Source organism: Fukomys damarensis, unplaced genomic scaffold (genome assembly GCF_012274545.1).
Source record: "Fukomys damarensis isolate Sample0158 unplaced genomic scaffold, DMR_v1.0_HiC HiC_scaffold_14, whole genome shotgun sequence".
In the NCBI taxonomy this organism is placed as follows: domain Eukaryota; kingdom Metazoa; phylum Chordata; class Mammalia; order Rodentia; family Bathyergidae; genus Fukomys; species Fukomys damarensis.
The window spans coordinates 440990-447722 of record NW_022900926.1 but is presented as its reverse complement, the minus strand read 5'-3'; the positions used below and the strand labels follow the sequence as shown (position 1 = coordinate 447722).

General features: G+C 39.9%; 1 long non-coding RNA gene across 1 annotated transcript; it reads left to right on the top strand.

The window, feature by feature from the left end:
- Nucleotides 1-773: 773 nt before the first annotated feature.
- LOC104876769 lies at nt 774-2362 on the top strand. Its single transcript, XR_002026049.2, has 4 exons — nt 774-910; nt 995-1084; nt 1518-1784; nt 2073-2362. It is a non-coding gene; the product is annotated as an uncharacterized LOC104876769 (long non-coding RNA).
- The last annotated feature ends 4371 nt before the right edge of the window (nt 2363-6733 follow it).

The window sequence follows — 6733 nt, the reverse complement described above, 5'->3', positions numbered from 1 at the left end:
GCAAATAAGAAAGGAAAGATTGAGAGACAAATGTATTTGTATAAAGCAATAGTTTAAGAGACATATCCATGACATTATGGAGACTGTCATGTTATAAAAATTCAGGTAACTTTTGTTTTCAATTTTAGAAAAGCAAGGGCCAAGTATTATCTTTGATTTGACAAAATTGCAGAACATTAATATGTAATGAAATATGAGATGTTGCCCTCACCCGAGTAATAGTTTCTATGGAACAAAGTGTCCACATAAAAAATGACGGGGCTTTCAACACTCATCCATATCCTCAGCCAAATTGTTGCCAATTATTCCCTTTAGATAATTGTCTTAATGATTATCTCATCATCAAAAGTATTTATATGGTGGTAACTTGAAATCATAGCCACAGATCAACTTTTAACTTTGAATTTCTAGTTTTACTTATATTAAAGAAATAACAAAGCAGCAAGAAAAATACGAGATGCTTTTGGTTAATGATGTCGCAGCAGCTGGGCTGAAATGTCTTTTCCAGTTTTCCTGAACACTTATGATTGAACCAAGTACAGTTATTTTCAGTAAGCATGATCCACTAATCACATGTACTTTTAAGTATATTTTCTGTTGCATTTATTTCTATTTCACTTTGGTTCAAAAAAGATTTAAAGGATGCATAAAAGAAATAATTACATAAAGTTAAGACTAATGAGAAAAAGACACTAAATGATTTAAGGAGTATAAATTGCAGAGAGGACTTCAAGGGTTCCAGGACTGCAGTTTTCTGCAGTATCATCAGGGGATTGGTTCCACAATGCCCACGCATCTAAAAATCCACAGATGTCCAAGTCCTTCATATAAAATGACGCAGTACGTCCTCCTGTGGAAAGGAAATCATCTCCGTAATTGTAATACCTAATCCGTACAATGTGGATGCCACGTGAGTAGTTGTCCTGCTGTCCCGTTTATAGAGTAATGATGAGGGAAAGGTATATGTTCACCACAGATGTCTTTCAATCCGCAGTTGGTGGGTGGTGACCACGATTTCAGAAGGCTGATGGTGCAGACTGGCTTGTGTTCTTGCAGCTCCTGGCCCACTGAGGATGTCCCTCATGTGAGTAGTCAGTGAGAAAATGAAGTCAGCACTTGGGTTCTCGGGGAGGCACAACTGCTGCTAACACAAAGGCAGAATCTTAGGTGTGGACCCTTTGCAGGATTACCGTGATGAGGATCATGTACAGAATGATCTTGTTTTATAAGATTCTTACAGATTTGTGTAAAAATAATCTCACAATTCAGAGAAAATACCAACCACATGGTCTGTCTCACTATGGCGTCAGTGACCTCCCAGGCCTCCCATGCCACGCAGCAGCAAAGGAGAGGTCAGCTAAGCTGGTTGGGCAGCCACTGCCTCCAAGGGAAAGACTGCATGTGCCTCTGCTCTTCGACACAGACTTCTCAGGCCTCCACACGGTCTTTTATCTGATGGAATCCCCTCTGTCAAGCTCAGTCTCCGTCCCTCAAGCCCTCCTCCTCTCCCCAACCAGGTGGAAGCCACAGCTGTTCCTCCACAGCCCAGGCGGGACAGAGTGGGCAGCTCATCTCTCCTCACACCCCTGTGAATTTCCTAGAAGCAGGACTGTGCCTCTATTTCTTACTTAAATTCCTCTTTCCTACAACACGTTCTTCAGCTGCTAGAGTGTTATGTAGCCCAAGGTAGGCGTGGATTGTGTTTCTCTTCTGGGATGCCCTCCTTGTGTGTTCAGCAAAGTGTTGGATGAGGACAGCATAGAGGAGTGACTTACCTGCACACGGTAAGCTCATGGAAACCCACTCCCTGGGCATTGGGGGATTCTGTTTTAAAGTCTGGTGTGGCTTCTGTTCACAGCCCAGTGTGGGCCAATCCCTGCTCTTTGTAAAAGGAAGCACCATGACTTCCAGTTCCGCGTCCACCTTCCAGCTCTGGTTGATGGCAGCATCGTGGGCTTCCTGGTGTCAGGATTTTTAATAATTTCTGACTTGGTCAGCACACCCTGCAGAGGTGGTCACAGAAAGCAAGAGCTGTGGGAGCTTTGTTAATCAACTCCCCTCTTCCCTGGCAGGTGTACTGGGGCTGCTGCTGCCTCCGATCAGCAGACTTCCTTTCAATGGAGGGAAATGTTGGGCTTTTAGTGTTGTCTGTTGAAAGGAGATGAAAAGAAGCCTCAGAAAGCCTGCAGAAAGGGAATGAGGCGGTGGAGAAGTCACAAAAGGAAGAAGTCAGCAGAGCACCCCGACTGTTTGCTAAGCAGTTTCTAAGCAACTTTTAATGGAAGGTCAGACATAAGCAAGATAAAGGGAAGAAGAAGCAACATTATTTTACACAATAAAGTGACTGTGAATGCTGCCAGTTAAAGGGAAAATAGACTGGTCAGTCTTGGCACTTACTGGGTGCATGCAGATTGTGTGTGTGTGTGTGTGTGTGTGTGTGTGTGTGTGTGTGGAACACAGATGAAAACCTTTCATAAAGGAGCCTATCAAAATTGAGCAAACGCAATAACCCTGACAGTGGTAGTGCACATATTATGATTACAAAGGCTTTCTGTGGGACACATGGATTTGCTGATAATTTTGCATGCCCTTATTTCCCCCAATCCACTCCATAGGCATTTTATTCACTTATTATGTAAACTTCCTCTGTGAGCCTTCTCTGGGTCAAAGTTGTGCTGGGTCCATGGAGAGAGGAGGAGCCAGGCTGGCTCAGGCTCCTGAGGTGGCTGTGTGGGGAGTGGCCTGTCCTGCAGTCCCTGTGGGTACCCAGGAGGGCTTCTGAGGGAAGGCCCATCAGGCACTTCTTAAAGTGCCTTTGTAGCTCTCATTTCTTTCACCCAGACAACTTTGTATTTTTTTTTCTTTCATTGAAAAAACAGAAAATTTCCTTTCCTTTGGTTTATCTGTGCCAAGGATCATTATGTGGGTCCTTGTGAGTACTTCATTACTGAAATTTGTGCAAAGTCATTTTTCCAAGTTATGATCCTACCACAATGCCTTGTCTTTCTTTTTTTTTGCTTTGAAATCTTTCCTCCTATCTCTAGATTGGTCTTCTCCCCAGTAATTTAATATTTTCTTAGCCTTTGAGCTCACACATTAATGCTTGTACTTCTCAGGACATCAGCTCCATCTTTATTCACAGGTGGCACGAGGGGTCCACAAGGATAGTTCATTGCCACCTTTAATCAGAGGTTCTGAAGCAGCAGTGGTGCAAGATTTGTGCAAGATTTGTGAGACCCACACAGTCCCCCAAGCAATGCATAAGCCCCAGAGGGCTTGAGGAACCTCATTGTCCACCCAGGAGAAATGGTAGGGGGCATCCGGTTGGGGAATGTAAAAGGTAGGAGTGTAGACCACCTTGGGAGTGTGTGTTTGTTTCCCAGCTAGACTCTTGGGCATAGTGGGCAGATCCCCGGGGTCTTACTCACTTTTGCCACATCCACTGCCACTGTAAAGAGTAGAGGATTGTGACTCTGGTGACTTGGATTCCTGAGTAGGAAGCTGAAATACATGAAGATGCAGATAATATTATCATTTCTACCTGAAGGCATGATCTTAGTGAATTCGTAGATATGTCCAGAAGAGATTTGAGATTTAAAAAGGATTTGTTTTTGGTTTATTTTAGAAGGTTGAAATGTTTTCCATAAAGGTCATGGCACATTTACCAGCCTAGTTCTAAAATTTGAGGTCCAGGAGAACACTCAGATGCAATCAGATACTATAAAAGATAATACTGTACACATTTCAAGTAAGATAAATAACAGTGCATAGTATTGCTCTATAGGAAATGTAAAGGAGGTCATCCATCATATTTATGTCCTTAACTATATACAGTAACACTTTGGTTCACTAGTGCTTCTGTTAGCCAACAGTTGGGTTCAAAAACAAGCTTTCGGCAGAATTTTGCTTCAGTTCATGAACTCCACATTGGGTGGCAACTCGACCATGGCTGTCTTCCCCAGAATCATAGAACGAATTAAGTTCACGGACTGAGGCAGTACTGTGTCTTAATTCTTGGAGTACAAATGTGAAGTGTAAACTGGAGACCTTTTTGGCTAGGGCTTCCGAGGTGGTGAATGAATGAATGGATGGATGACATGATAGCACTGCAAAATGTTTGCAAGCTTTTATATGAGAACCTCTAGAAAAGTCCTAATAGACTTGTGATCGTCTGACAGCACTGAGATGTCCTTTTCATGGGAAGAAAGTGCCATCCAAAGAACTCCTTAGAAGGATAAGTCAGGTACTGATCCAAAGCAAAAAAGGTCATATTTGCAAATTTCGTGATGAAACTTCTGTGTTTAGGAATTATTCTGGTTTACTTTCCATGCATTATAACAGAACAGAGTAGATTTTTTTTCTGTCTTAATATTAATTTAGGCTGATACCTAGAGCCCATAATAATACCTGACCTGAAAGGAAGGGGAACAAGTAACAGAAAAAGTAGACCACCTCTCTTCTAAGGAAGATTAATTGCCAGGTCTGCTTTGTAGGGCTTGGCGATGGGCTTCACAGGTTTCCTTTGGCTTTTCCATTTTCAAGAGAGCCTGAGCCCAGAGCAAAAGGCCTGGGGCTAAATAGGAAATTGAAGAATTCACTTTAACCAGAGAATTTGAAGCAATAATGAAATGTTTTAATGTGATTTTAATTGTATTTCATGGAAAATAAAATGATAAAATCCTTTTACTTACTTTTTCTATTACGTTGCAAGGAACAGAACAAAATCTAATTCTAAAAATTAAGATTGTCTTTGAGAGATAACACACAACCAGTATCTAAAAATACATATTTATGAGGTGCAGTGTGATAATCCAGTATAGACATACAAATCAGGCTAATTTTATTTTCATTTCCTTGAACACTTATCATTTCTTTGTGTTGGAAGCCTATGGACTCCACTCTTCTGGTTTTTTCTAAAGCATGTAATAAGTTATTGTAAACTGCAGTGTACTGCAAAACACTGGAACTTATTCTGCCCAGTTACCTGACCTGCTTCTCCATCTCTTCTCTCTGTCTTTCCTGTTGTCTAGTGACTTCTGTTCAACTCTCTACCTGTATGTGATCAATGCTTTTAGCTTTCACATATGAATAAGAACATGAATATTAAGAATTTTAAAATATAGTCCAAGTAGTACTCCTTGGTCAGATATGAATTTGACTCTCTGTGTTGCTTTAGTTGTGTACTAAATATTTTGATATGTTGAATTTTAATTTTCATCTAGTACCAGGTATTTTTTTTTATCTCCTTTGAGTCCTCCTCAACCAATAAATTATTAAAAAGTTTGTTTTTATCATTAAGTATTTGGAAAATTTCTTGTTATCTTGCTAATATTGAATTCTAATTTGACTCTTTGACCAGAGAATATACTTTGTATAATTTCAATATTTTAAAATCTTGTTGAAGTTGTTTTATGTCTCAGACATGTTCTGTCTTAGTGCATGTTTCATAGGCACTTGAAGAGAAATGCGCATTCTGTGGTTGGGTGAAGTATTGTCTGAGTGCCAGTTGGTTCCTGCTGATTAGCTGATTCGTGATTCTTTTCTTTCAGTGCTTGAAAAATATTGTGCTACTTCTTTCAGGCCTTCAGTGTTTCTGGTGAGAAGTTACTGTTGTTCTAACTGGTTAAGGGTAAAGTGTTGTCTTCCTCTGACCAATTATAAATTTCTTTTATCTTTTTTAATATTCTGGAGTTTGATTGTGACATGCCCTCTTATGCATTTCTTTGGATTTTTATTGTTTATGGTTTTCTCAGCTTTTTGAATCTGTGGGTTTATAATCCTTGATAAATATTGGAATTTTTAGAAATTTCTTCAAGGAGTTTTTCAGCCCCACCTCTCTCTCCTCTTCTGGAGCTCTGATAACTTAAAAACTAGATTTTTTTCTATAGTTGGGAATGTTTCTGAGGCTTTACTCATTTATTTTTTAGTCTACTTTCTGTTGTTCAAAGTGGCTAATTTCTACTATTTTACCTTCTGGCTCACTGGTTACCCCCTTTGCCTCCTCCATTTTGCTATTGATCCCATCCATTGAACTTTTATTTTAGCTATTATATTTTTCATGTCTAAAATTTCCAATTGCCTCTTTATTTATTTTATTTATTTATTATGGTACTGGAGATTGAACTTGGGGTTTTTGCACTTAGCTTTATTCCTAACTCTTTTAATTTTATTTTTTACAATTTTGAGATGTGTTCTAATAAATTGCTGGGTTGCCCAGGCTGGGATTGAATTTGTGATCTTCCTGCCTCAGCCTCCCAGAATGCTGAGATTACAAATGTTTGTCACCATGGATGGCTTGGCTGTTCTACATGTTTCCTATTTATTTTCTAAAGCAATTTGTTTGTTGAGCCTTTCTATTTTTCTTATTTGTTCTCATTACATCTTTTTCAAATGTTCATAACTGCTTGCTGAAGGATACTTTTCATCATGGCTACTTTAGTATCTTTACCAGGTAATTCTAACAAGTGTGCCACCTTGGCACTGGTTTCTATTGATTATCTTTTTAAGTTCTTTCTGGCACATGTGTGGTTCTTGGTATTAGGAATTATTTTTTACTGAAAACTGGGCATTTTTGTGCTCCCGCCACTCCTCTGTTTGCCCTGACTTTCTTTGACAGTATTCTGCCAGGGGAGTGGGGCTCAGCACCTTACTACTGCCAGGTAGAGTAAATTCTGTGTTTTCCACTCTGCCTCCAAAGGGAAATCTCATCATTGCCATCTGAGACTGGGAGTTC